Below are 14424 nucleotides of genomic sequence, written 5' to 3' on the forward strand. Positions count from 1 at the left end.
ATGGAGTAGAGTGTCTTGACTATGGGACAGGGACAGGGATGGGGTGCTCCATCCTGAACCCACTCCGTTGTCATTCCTATATAATTGTTAATTATTAGTGAAATTAATAAAAATGTTAGCTTTTATAATTATTTGTATTGATTTAAAGTTAATCAAAATTTCATTTAAAAATATTAACAATTATTAAAATTACTACAAATTATTAATAAAACTAAATTTATTAAAAAATACTTATTCGTATTAAATTAACAATAATTATTTTAAATGAAAAATACAATTATTAAAATTTTAAATATTAACAATAACTTTGAATACTTTAGTTAATTAACAACAAATTTTGAATATTAATTTAATATTAATTAATAGTAAATAAATTTATTAAATCTTTCATATTTCCCGTGCATCAAACGGATCCCCACAAGTTGTTATTTAAATAACAATTTAAAGGGTAAATTTATAAAATTATTTTTTTGACATTGTAATATTTTGATTATCGAACAATTTCACTATATCCAGACACATACAAAAGTATATAAACAAAATTTACCACATATTACTTTCAAAGCCTTTTTAGATATATATTTTTTTAAACTTTTCAAACTTCAGGTTTACCTAACGCTACCTTATGAGAAATACCGATGAATGTTTAACTTTAAGGACCTATTCGTTTCTTCTTAACTTTTATTTCTTAAGAAAAATCTTTTAACTTTAAGAGAAAAATGACTGTTTGTTTCCTCTTATCTCTTATCTTTTAAAGTGCAGTTATAGAATTTTTTATTTTTCAATAATACTCCAAAAATATAAACAAAAACTCGTATATATGAAGTTAAAATAGATATTTAATAATTTTCAAAATTCACAAATAGATATTTGATAATTTTCAAAACAACATTTTCTTCATTTAAGAGAAAAGAAAAGTTAACAAACGAACAGGCCATAAGTCTTTTAGCCCAAATATAAAACTAAGATCCGGATTCGATGCAGCCAGCAATTATTCCCGCTAATTGGGTAAACGGAAAGATCCAGATCGATCCAGGCTCTCCGCCCTTTCGAAATTGAACTCAACTACTCTACTCCCGCCAATTTATCTGTCAGGCTAACAATTCGCCACTATCTTCGGCTTCAAATTGCAACTTCTCTCCCTCTCCTCTGTTCTCAAGCTCTTCGAAAACACTTGAGTTGGCAGAAAAGAATAGCCACCGTGCTGTGAAAATGATTCATTGGGCAACCGGAATCAGAAACAGCGTGGCTGGATTCATCACTAATTGGACTGCTGATGCCGCACCCAGAAATCTCGATGTTTAAATCGCCAGAGTACGGGAAGAAGATAACGGATCTTCTCTACCATCCACAGAATCCAAGCGTGGTGGTGTCACGGATGGGCTATCCGGTGCTTCTCTCGAACTCATCTGTAGTCACAGATACGTTTCTGAACCTTTATTATTGACTTGTTTTCTCAATTTCTTTCTGATCCGCAATTGGATGAATATCATGGATTCGGTGTTTGATTCGTATAGCACCATGCTATGAAAGCCTTAAGTTGCACGATTCTTGTTTTGATTTCTGCGTAGGAAGAACATTTTTGCTACTTAAGTTTTTCTTTGAGAGGTTTCCACGTGAAATTGGTCAACGGCTATAGTATCTATAGCGGTTGATCATTTAGCAGACAGGCTTGGTTCACCGTTCTCGTGAAATGAAGTTCATTATAGTGTAACTAGTTAACTACACTTTCAGTGGTAGTTGCTGGGACATGAACAATGTTCATTTCTATCGACTGAATGGAGAGAAGTTTCCTTGTCCATATTTATTAACTTAAATGTTCGAGTGGAAGGGGAGAGGAGGCTATGGAGCAGAAGTCTTATGTGAATGAAGTGGAATAGATGTTGTTAAAGGGGAGGCAGCAGAATGTGTGTTTGTTGAATGGGAATATTTCTGGCTATATGGAAAGGAGGGGGTCTTCCAATCTAACAAAAAGAAAAAAAAGAGGGGGTGGATTGGGCAGTAATATGGAAAGGTACCGACCAATTCGACCTTGATCCTGGACTTCCCAACACATCTGTCCTGGCAAAACAACTTTTGGTAAGCTCATCCTCCATAGAATTAGTAGATTTAGGAAGTAGGCACTCAACTCTTGCAGTGTGAACTTGTCAAGTTTTCTGAGAATGTTAGTTCCAGGCCTAGATAAAGGAGGAGGGTTGTGTCAGGTTGGCCGCTGGCATTAAAATTTTTGCCAAACTCATATGGTCATGGATCCTGAGTTGTTTATGTAGCGATCTCATATAGCTGGGGTAAAGCTTAGACGATGATGACGAATTTGTAAGAAATGCCGATTAGGCTGTGACCTGAATTATGACCCATCATAATTCAGGATCCATTTGGTAGCTCGCTTATATTCTGAACTGAAGTAATGTGTTAGTTGTTAAAAGAATTAGTAGTAAATTCATATAGGTACATTATTGCTGCTGCCCAGGATCGGGTTTTCAATATTTTCAAAATACTTGATAAGAGCTATAACTCATGCATGAAATATACTAAAAACATTGGGCAAAACAAAACCATATATTATATCCAGATCCAGAATATAAGAGAGTAAACATGGAGATGTACGGCCCCATAGTGGGGCTTGTACAAAGCTCCCAATGGGCTTCACTTAACAAATCCCAAATCTTGTGTTTCTTGAAGCTATCATCTTGACTTGTATCCTTATTCTTTTTCTTATTCACACTCTTCCTTTTACCTTTTTTTTTTTCTCCCATTCTCTCTATTCATTCATCAATCACTAGCCATGCCCATTTATAGACTGCTCAATAGATGTATAGACTAAGACTTAATGTTCCCATACATTTTTGTAACTCCACACTATAACTCTTTGTGACCTATCACTTTCCATTTGGTTCTTGTAACAATTAATACATTACTTTTGCAACCTATGACTCTCTGTTTGATGAAACTAAAATGTCTTTAAAGATATTTCAAATTCCTATTCCAACACCCCTTCGACAATCTGAAAAATCTGTAGAATAGGAGATTAATAAGTGAAAACGGGATTTGGCATTTCTTTATAGAGAACACACCACTGTGGAGATAAATGTGAATGGTGTCTCCTTTTCTGTTGCAAGCCACAAGTATTAATTCTCCTGTGATAAACCTCCCAATTGAAAGCTCCAACTCTTGGAGGGATGGGCTTCCCCCAAAACCCTTTCACTGGAAATGACTGCTAGGCCTTTGAAGAAGGAAGCACACAAAAAGGAACCATAAGGAGAGAGGGTCCAAATTCGGCTATTAGATTTAAGTGGATCCAAGAATACACCATCTAGGATTTTAAGTAGCTTAAGTACCAAAGGAATCTCAGCTTCCCTTAGGCCTCTTTTAAAGCTCAAATCCTAATCAAAGCTGTTACCAGGCCTGTATTTAATTAAATAAATAAATGGAAACTTCTGGTATGAGCCTAGAAGGAGAAGAGATGGAGAAGAAGAAGTCGAACAGAATAGGGTTAACCAGTCTCTATTGAGAGAGAGAACTGCCACCCTGTATGTTTAATTCACAATGAAAAGTAAAATTACAATACTACCCCTATATACAGAAACTTAAGACTAGAGACAGAACACTGATTTAAAAGAAGGGAAAAGACTAAAATAACCCTAGAACAAAACTGTATTTTAACACCCCCTCAAGTTGGAGCATATATATTATACAGCTCCAACTTGTTACAAATGTATTTTATCCGAGCACCACTCAAGCCTTTGGTAAACAAGTCAACTAGTTGATCTTCAGACTTCACATATGGGGTAATGATTTCTCCGCTAACCACCTTTTCTCTAACAAAGTGACAATCCACCTCTATGTGTTTGGTCCTCTCATGATACACTGGATTGGAGGAGATATGAATAGCTGCTTGGTTGTCACAAAATAGTTTGATGGGGGTTGTGACTGGGGATAGAGATGCAAATAGGTCTGAGGACCCAGTTATGTGATATGAGGCCCCAAAATCAATAATCCATGGTTTAGAAGAGGAAACAAGACATGCTGTACTTGACTTTGCAAGAGTTATAGTATTATCGGAAGAAGAAGAAGAAGATAAACAAAGTTTTTATACTCTTTTCGTGGTGATGAAAACCATTTCCTTGTCCTACCCAGTACCTAAAGCAGTGGAGCCGTCTCCTGTAGCACCACTATCTCCTTCTAGAGTAGCACGGTTGACCCAAGTAGATGGTGGGCCATGCAGATCATAACAGTAGTTCATAGTTTGTCCTTCCCATCCACAATAGCTGCATTCTTTGATCATTCATCAACCAGCAACACTAACACCACGACCTCTAAAATTCCCATCTCTACCACCACTGCAACCTCCTCTCAAACCACGGTTACCCCCTTTGGGATAGCTGCTTCTACCACGTGAGCCACCTCTACCACCTTTGGTTGCGTCTAGGGTAGACTTCTCTAATACCAGAGAGTTATCTCTATGTGGACTTGTAACCCTTCTTACTATGAAGAAAACTTTTGATAGTGTAGGTAACTAGGTATATCATTGCTACCTAAAATCTGGGCACACACTAGTTCAAATTCAGACCTCAATCCGGAATGAAAACGTGCTGCATCCAACTGATCTCTCTGTTGTTTTTGCACTTTGAGATCAATCAGAAGGGGTTGATACAAATCTAACTCATTCCGCAGACTCTTCAATCAAGCATAGTACTCTTCCACACTCCTATCACCTTGCTGTAGTTGAAAATACTCCTGATACAATTGATAGATTCTAGTTATACCGTCTTGTCCTGAATACAATTGCTTAGCATGTTCCCAAATTTCTTTTGCAGTATCAAAGAACATCAAGTTTTCACTGATATGAGGTACCATACCGTTCCAAAAACATGTCATAATCTGCGCATTCTCCTGGATCCAATCATTATATCTTGCTGCTCCTGGGTCTGGTTTATTTTCTTAAATATATTTTAACTTTCCTTTTGCTGTCAAATTTACCTCAACCGACTTCGCCCATGGTACGTAGTTGGTACCATTAAGTTTAACAGGCGTCATTTGTACAACCATGAAATCAGGTTGTACCATCACACTTGTTTTGTATTCACTACCAGAAGCTGTCATCAGTTATTTCTGCAACACTCTTCCAAGACGAACACCTTCCCGACTCAAAAACAGCACTCAATCGACTTATCTAATGGTTCCGAAACTTCAACAGCATAGCCGCAACTCCTAAACCTGGAACATCAACATAAGAACTCCTTTTATGAGTAAATTAACCTTACGGTTCATAGAGAACTACCCACCAAACACATTAATCACAGACATCAATCAACTGAACTTCACATTCACAGTCCCTCTTCGAACTGCTGAGTAGAGGAGGTCTAAAACACCAAACAGTCAACCAACGAAGCAACTTGAGGCATAGAAGCCTCCTAACCTTCTGGGCGATCAGTCCTTTTAGGTTCTTCCCTTTCCTTTCTTCTCGTGTTAGTAGAAAACCTCAGTCGAAACAATTCCAAACATCCTTCACTGATGCAGCCAAGAAACTTGATCAACTAGGCTTTGATACCATGCATAGTTGTCAAGGTGATGCCTAGGCGACAAGGCGCCCTTGGAGGCTCGCCTTGCCAGTCGCCAAATAGTTTTGTGCACTATGTTATAAAATACTTTTATATTTTTAATTTTTTGACATTATAATTATAAAATAGGCATTACTAAACTAGAATACTCATTTTATGTGTTTATGTACTAATTTCTTCTTATTATTTTCTTATTTGTTAGAGTTTAATCAACACAAACATTGCTAACTGTTGTATTGAACCCATGGTTCAAAGTCTGTGTATCGATTGAGGTGTATCAGTACTTATAACGATACTCCCCCTATTTTTTTATTTCTTTGGTTTTCAATTTCATTTAAATATATATATATATATATATATATATTATTTTAAAAAATGGATTCCTAAAAACACTTGTAAACATGTGTGTTGGGCCGCCAAAGATACAATACAATACAGCCGATACGGGGCGTACCGTATCGAAGTTTTGATCCTTGATTGAATCCTCAAAGATTTCAGAACCTGAACCAATAAGCAAGGGAAGAACTTAAAATTTTGTCTAATCAACACATTTTCTTGTTACAGATCTTCTTCTTCTTCCACCTTTTCTTTTCTTCTTGTCCTATAACAAAAGTAGAGGTTCAGCCCCTATATTTTTTGAATTTTCTTTCCTTTGTTCATTTTCTTCTCATAAAATGTTGATTTTCTAAACTTAAAACATGAAGTTTATACCTCTCTTATGAAAATTATGGATAATTATTAGGGAAAGATGGTTATGGAACCTAGGGAACTACCCTAGGATATATGGTTTTACTTAAAAAAAATCCATCGCCTAGGTGCCCGCCTAGGCGACAAGGTGCCCCCTGTCACCTAGCCTTGCCTTGGTGCCTTAAAAACTATGATACCATGTTATCTGGCCTGCATTTAATTAAATAAATAAACGAAAGCTTCTGATATGAGCCTAGAAGGAGAAGAGATGGAGAAGAAGTCGAATAGGGCTAACCAGTCTCTATCGAGAGAGAGAACTACTGCCACGTATGTTTAATTCATAATGAAAAGTAAAATTACAATACTACCCCTATATACAGAGACTAAAGAATAGAGAAAAACACTTATTTAAAAGAAGGGAAAAGACTAAAATAACCCTAGAACAAAACTGTATTTTAACAAAACCATTGTTTGAGTTAGAGGACACCACAAATTTTGGTGCTGTCTCCCCCGTGAAGGGAGATAAGGTAAAAAAGGGAAGGACATTTGTCCTTTAGGGGAATTGGACCCACCCAAGTATGTTCCCAAAATTTAAAATTGTACATTAACCAAGATTGATGGTGTTTTGAATGGGTACAGGATTAGGGATTGTAGTCTATTCTATATTAGGAACTTGTTGTACATTTAAAGCTTTTTTTATTAAGACATCCCACAAGATCATTAACACTCAACAAGCTCAAAGACATTTGTTGCAATCTACACAAGGTGTGTTCTCACCATGCAACTGGGTTTCCACAATTTCTGTCTTGTGGAGACCCTATAAGTGCCCAATATTTGAATCCGATCCCTATTTGTTTGGTTACTTAATGAATGCCTCCTAACCCCAAGCTTGTCCCTAGATCCCACTTCATTGCTACCATAGTATCACTTGCTATTGCTACTTTCACCTAATCCACTTGGTACCTTCCTTTACAACAATCTTCTAAGAAGGTTAATCTTAGTGTCAAAGATCTCTTCAGTTTCTTTATCTACCTCACCATTTAAGTCCACATTTCCTATGCTTGATTCTTCTGATTTACTATCTTCCAAATCCTTAGAGTTCTTACAATTGAGCCACCCTTCGTCTTTCACATCTTCTATCTTTTCCTGCAGTTTGATTAATGAGGATTGGGTCTATCCTCATGGGGGAAGAACTCTTTTTCTAGGGTTGCCAATGCAGAGCAGTAGAGAGCTGGCTTCCCCATAGTGAAATGCGCCTTGTTCTTAGGAAAACCTAAGTTGTGAACTATTACCACCTTAGTGGTATAGTAACTCATGTCTCCACTTAAAGGCCCATGTGAGAGCCTGGGCAGTGATTTAAAAGGCGTGCCTAGGTGCACAAGTGAGGCGCATTTTAAGGTATGCACCTTGCCTAGGCCCAGGTGCAACCCTAGTGCACCTTTTCAAAATTTTGCATTTTTTGTTCTTTTTGAAGTACAATGGCTGGGCCAAGGGCTCTACCCCAACACCTCCAACCAAGCCCCTTGAGTCAAGCCTAAACAAGTCCATGTTAAGGTCTTAAATTCTTCCACCTGTGTACCAAAGCTCCAAGAACCCCTTTTTCCTAATGTTGTTCATTCATTCATCCTAATAAAAGATCTTTTTAAAAGATAAGTAAAATTATAAAATCATTTTTTGTAGGGCTTAAGAATTTAAAACCATAACATGGACTTATTTTGGCTTGCTTCAAGGGGCTTAGTACAAAGATGGCTTGTAGAATTAGGAATGAAAAATGTTTAACATCATATTAGTTTTTTGAAATAATGCAATTTGGGAAGAAATAAAGAAATTGAAAGTTTGACAAGCTTGAATATGTTTTATATGCTATTTTTTTTTTATTTTATTTTTGCATTCACTTGCATATGTTTTATATGTTTGTGTATTTTAATTTGAACTATGTTGGTGTGAAAATTTCAAGAAGCTATCATGCAACATAATTCACTCAATTGAGTGATTGAATTCTTATTTTTATTGGGTAAGGTCCATTCAAGGAATGAGAAAGAAAAAAAGAACTTTTCATTTGCATTTCTTTGCATATTTCAAGTGTACAAGAATGGGAAAGAAAAAAATTACAATCTAGAAACTCCACAACAATAAATTTCTCTCTTTATTTTCCATTTGATACAAAGGATTTTCTTTTCACTCCTTTCTTCACAATAAGCTATGTCAGATGAAAATATGACTGTAGACAGTTTTTATCCATCTATTCTTCATTTTCATTTGAAGGGAACCATAATCAACACTTGGGAATTGGACCATAGCTGGTTTGATCCCTAACCTGTCTTGATAGAGGGATCATAATCAACCAAGTAAAAGCACCTGTTCGTAGATGGTTTCAGATGTGAATCGGTCCTCTAATATCAAGAGTAAACTTAGGGATTAGCAGAAGAAAACAGGTCTGAATAGCTGTACAAAAGAAGAAGATGGCGAAAAGAAGAGGTAAGAGCTAAAAATTTGATGATGACAAGAATGCCCTTAAGTGGGTGGCCAACTTGGTAGTTACATAAAGAAAATAAAACAAAAAATAATTAACAGATCCATTAAGAATAAAATAAAAGATATTACAAGAGAGGATGTTAGGGCTCATTCGGCCCAGTCTCTTTACACTCCCCCTCAAGCTAAGCATAGATGTCAATCATGCCCAACTTGCTTGTATAATGTGTCAATTTCCCTCTTGGAACTCCCTTGGTCAAGATATCAGCCAGTTGCTCTTCTAATGTGATGAATGGCAAACAAACTTCTCCTGAAGAGACTCTTTCCCTTATGAAATGCCTATCAACCTCAATGTGCTTAGTTCTGTCATGTTGAACATTATTATGTGCAATGTTGATAGCAGCTTGGTTGTCACAATAGAGCATCATTGGTTTCTCATAGTCCACCCCCAATTCCTCTAGAAATTCTGACACACCATGAGCCATTGCCTTGTATTCTGCTTCAGCTGAGGATCTAGCAACTACTGATTGTTTCTTACTCCCCCAAGACACAATATTCCCAGCAACCAGAGCACAATAACCAGAGGTGGATCTTCTATCATCAATATATCCTGCCCAATTTGCATCAGTAAAGGCTTCCAGCTTCATGTGCCCATGCTTAGCAAATAGAATACCTTTCCCTGGAGTACCTTTCAAGTAGCACAAAACCCTTTCTGCAGTAGTTAGATGAATATCTCTGGGAGAATGCATAAATTGACTAATAACACTTACTGCATAGGAAATATCTGGCTGAGTCATGCAAATGTATAACAACTTCCCAAGCAATCTCTGAAACACTCCCTTATCAGACAAAGGTTCACCATCTGTAGCAGAAAGTTTATGATTAGGATCAATGGGAGTGGAGATGGGTTTAGCTCCGAGTTTACCAGTTTCAGCAAGAAGATCAAGGACATATTTGCGTTGAGATATGAAGATACCATCCTTAGATTGAGCAACTTCAATGCCCAAGAAATACCGAAGATCTCCCAAATCTTTGATTTCAAATTCAGAGTTGAGAAATTCTTTTAGTTTGTTGGCCTCTTCAATGTCATTACCCGTGACCACAATATCATCAACATAAACAATCAAGAAGGTCACCAGAGAGTCATTTCTCTTCAAGAACAGTGTATGATTAGATTGTGTTTGAATGTGGCCAAAGGAGACAAGAGCAGTCCGAAATCTCTCAAACCAAGCCCGAGGAGATTGTTTGAGACCATAAATAGATTTGTATAGTTTGCACACCTTGCCTTTCATTTCTTTCCCATACACTCCTGGAGGTAGAGACATATAAACCTCTTCATGCAGGTCTCTATTCAAGAAGGCATTTTTAACATCAAACTGGTGTAGGGGCCAATCAAAAGTAGCAGCTAGTGATAGTAAAACCTTGATTGAGATCATCTTAGCTACAGGAGCAAATGTCTCAAGATAGTCAATGACATACATTTGAGTGTAGCCCTTAGCAACCAATCGAGCCTTAAACCTCTCAACAGAGCCATCAGAGTGATATTTAATGGTAAACACCCATTTACAACCCACTGGTTCCTTCTCTTCCGGCAAGTCCACAAGATCCCAGGTATGGTTTTTATGCAATACATCAAGTTCAACCATCATAGCATCCCTCCATTCAGCTTGAGTTAATGCTTTCGGTATAGACCCTGGTATCACATGGGAAGAAGCAGAGGCAAGAAAGGAGTAGTAGGAAGGGGAGAGAAGGCTGTAAGATAAGTGTTTGGAGATACAATGGGCTGTACACTTCCGCTTTCCCTTGCGAAGAGCAATAGGAAGGTCAAGATTTGGGACAGTCAGAGATGGGTCAGTAGAGGGCTGACCTGTTACCTCAGGAATGATGGGAGTGGAAAGATGCTCTTCTAAAGGATTGGAAACAACCTGCACATGTTTGAATCTCTGCCTTTGGTAACACCTTTGGAGAGCAGGAGTAGAAGCAGGAGGAGGAGTAGGGATATCGGAGGTAGGTCCAGTGGAAGAAGTGGACACCCCATGATCTGACTCACAAGGGATGGGAAGAGGAACGACTGGAGACATAGCAAAGGGCTCGTCAGATTTCTCCCCCTCAGGAGGAATGTTAAAGAAGGGAGTCAACTCGGCAAAGATGATATCCCGAGATACAAATCGGGTGCCACGAACTGGATCAAAACAACAGTAACCCTTCTGTGCGGAAGCATATCCCAGAAACACCCACTTATGAGCCTTAGGTTCAAACTTGTGCCTTTGGTGACTATGAATATGCACATAGCAAGTGCACCCAAACACACAAAGAGGAAGGGAAAAGAGATCCTCATCCGGGAAGAGAAGACTAAAAGGAGTTTTAAAGCCAAGGACCTGGGAGGATGAGTTCGTGAAATTTTTTAGGAACATGGGATGCAAATAAAAGGGATCTGGCACCTCAACCACATGTCTGTTCTTTCTTTCCGCCACCCCGTTTTGTTGTGGAGTGTAGGAACAAGAACTTTGATGAATAACCCCAAAAGTTTCAAGATAGGTGGAGAGGGTTCTCTCAAAGTACTCCTTAGCATTGTTAGAACAGAATATTTTGATACGAGTATAAAACTGGGTGAGGATGAGTTCATGAAATTTTTTCACAATAGCTAGTACTTCATCCCTGAATTTCATGAGATAAATTCAAGTGTAATGCGAATAATCATCAATAAAAAGGATAAAGTACCTGCAGCCTCCCATGGTTGGCATGTGATATGGCCCCCACACATCAAAGTGAACAATATGGAAAAGGAGAATGTGATCTTTTATTGCTAATTGAATAGGAATGTCTACAATACTTTGCCAGCTCACATGATTCACAATGAAGACTCGATAAAGACACCCCTTTAAACATATTTGGGAACAAATAACTCAAAGTAGAAAAAGACAAGTGACCAAACTGAAAATGACATAATAAAATTTTGTTAACAGACTCTGACACGACTGACTCTAAGGCAACTCCATGAGGTGGTTCCAAAGCATGATCCGGTGTGTCTAGCAAGTATATTCCGTTCGCCTCATGGCCACTTCCAATCATCCTCTGAGACTGCAGGTCCTGAAAAACACAATGAGTGGGAAAGAACAGGTGTTAAGCTTAAGGACATGAAGGACAAAAGATAAGAACAGGGTGTCAAAAGTCTTTATATCACCTTTACCAAAGATGGGGGCAAGGGACCCATCGGCAAGGGATATTTTCTCTTTCCCAGAGAGAAGGTGATATGAACAAAAAAGGTTAGACAGGCTGGTCATATGGTCTGGTGCACCGGAATCAATAATCCAAGGGATTTTATGATTACTTGAAACTGAAGCATGATTTGCAGAAGCACGAATACCTGAGTGAGCGAAAGCCGATGAAGATGATGTACTGTTGGAAGGGTGAGCTGAAGAAACCGTAGCTTCCAAGTGATTCAGGAGCCTCCCATACTTTTTAAGGTCCAGCTTCATTGTAGCCAACTGCTTAATGGTTGATTTCTCTTCACTCTCTTCCCCCTTCAAGTACTGTAGCAGCATTAGCAGTTTTGGGTTTTCCCACTTGACTGCCCTTCTTAGAGTTATTGTTGTTCTTAAACCTATCAGGGAGAAGTCCAGGATGAAGCTTCCAGTAGGTGTCCTTTGTATGTCGTGATTTCTTGCAATATTCACACACCTGTTCTCTTTTCTCAGTAGGGCCCTTTGGTTTCATTCCTACATGTGCAAAATGTTCTGTAGGTGGACTCTCCAACTGAACCTACCGCCTACTCTCCTCACTATTTATCATAGCATATACCTGTGAAAGAGTAACCTCATCTCTGGCCAAAATATAGTAGTCACCAGACACCTTCCAAGCACAGAACGCCACACCCGAGCTTCACCTTTCTTGGTAACCTCGAAAATCTCAAGTCGACTAGGGTTTCGGGCAGCAGCAAAACATCATCACTTCTTGGCAAAATCCAGCCAGATCTAAACTCTCCAAACCCTCTACCAACTAGGCAAGTGATTTCTATACTATAGAGAACCTATCTCTCCATACACTCCCTTGATTTTAGAGTGTACAGAAACGAAGGGAAAAAGGAAGAGGAACTAAACCCACTCTGATACCAAGATGTGAATCAGTCCTCTAATATCAAGAGTAAACATAGGGATTAGCAGAAGAAAACAGGTCTGAATAGCTGTACAAAAGAAGAAGATGGCAAAAAGAAGAGGTAAGAGAAGAAGGAGTCTCATATTCTCCATTCTCCTCTAACCCTACTTTATTAAGATCTAAAAATTTGATGATGACAAGACCTTAAGTGGGCGGCCAGCTTGGCAATTACATAAGGAAAATAAAACAAAAAATAAATAACAGGCCCATTAAGAATAAAATAAAAGATATTACAAGAGAGGATGTTAGGGCCTATTCGGTTGTTAGGGCCCATTCGGCTGCTAGGGCCCATTCGGCCCAGTCTCTTTATAGTTTCTTTTCCTTTATTTCCTTTCTTAAAAGTAAAACAAAAGAGTGAGGAAGAAGTATGCATGGAAAAAGACACATATTGGAAGAATTTACAAAGAGGACTTTCCTTTACCTACTTATATTAATGAGATTTCTTTTCCTTGTTTCCCTTGGGAACTTCTATTTTCTTTCTTTATTTTGGATTTTCTAAGAAACTCTAAGAGTGGTATGTTCTGAGACAGTTTTTGTTGAAGAGGGCCCTTAGTTTCCCCTTAAGGAGCTTAAATGGGGGTACGGTAGTTATGAAACTACCCCCTTCGCCTAGGTGAAGGACACTTGTCATTCCCCCTTAAAAGAGGGAATTCTTGTACGGAATACCCTATTTAGTTTTGATGATTTAGCTAGTGCACTGGCCAACCCACTTATTTGGGTTATAAACTATTTTAATTTATTTGGGTATGTTAAAAAAAATTCCTTCAATAGTGCCCCCTTGAGCATTGTGGGCCCAAAATATGGGCATACATGGCTCAAATAAGCAATTAGAGTCAAAACTTATGGATGTTTTATTATTAGAGTAGAATTGAGCTTGAATTATAAGAGTTCTAGTATGATTAAGACTCTTGCAACATCTCTCATCAGACAAAATATGATATAATCTAACTACTTGATTGATTTGATGAGTCTTCATATTAACTCATCTTATTAAATTGAAAAGTCCTAGTCCGTCTAGAACTCTCGATTTCATTATGCTTGGCATTGTTAATTGTGTAATTTGATTCGAATATTTTATGGGCTAATCACAAATTTTCACACTCGAAAGAATCCTAGTTGAAGTAGGACTCCTTGATTTTTTCAAATTACCTTTGATTCACCTTTAAATCTTGATCCTGAGTTGTTTTGACTAAGATGATTATTTTGTAGGCTCATAAAATAAGAGTCCTGATTTAGGTAGGATTTGTGGAGGAGTGCTAACTAGAGTAGTTTTTTTTTTCTTCTAAAAAATAATTGTGTAATTAGATTTTTTTTTTCTTGGAGTAGAGGAGTCCTAATTTGAATAGGATCCTTGTGTTAATAGGAACAACAGAGGAGGATTTCTATGGAGTGAAGAATGGAGTAGAACTCCCTTGCACTGGGAACCTAAAGTGACTAAGGCCCAACTGTGTTTCTGGCCTAGATGATAGGGAGTCTTTTTCTTTTAATATGGCATCAAAAGATTGATGTGATTTTATCCCTTTTTTCATTTTTAATTGATTAATAGTTT

At 37.8% G+C, this 14424-nt stretch overlaps 1 long non-coding RNA gene across 1 annotated transcript in view; it reads left to right on the forward strand.

Moving 5' to 3' along the window:
- Positions 1-1112: 1112 nt before the first annotated feature.
- LOC148862007 (uncharacterized) overlaps positions 1113-14424 on the forward strand; it is a 35018-nt gene continuing 21706 nt past the window's right edge. Inside the window, exon 1 of the long non-coding RNA XR_016112429.1 lies at positions 1113-1390. This is a non-coding gene — a long non-coding RNA (uncharacterized LOC148862007). The remainder of the gene's footprint in view (positions 1391-14424) is intronic.

The sequence above is a fragment of the Nelumbo lutea genome, chromosome 4 (assembly GCF_056320005.1).
Source record: "Nelumbo lutea isolate HS-2025 chromosome 4, American lotus-T2T, whole genome shotgun sequence".
NCBI lineage: Eukaryota > Viridiplantae > Streptophyta > Magnoliopsida > Proteales > Nelumbonaceae > Nelumbo > Nelumbo lutea.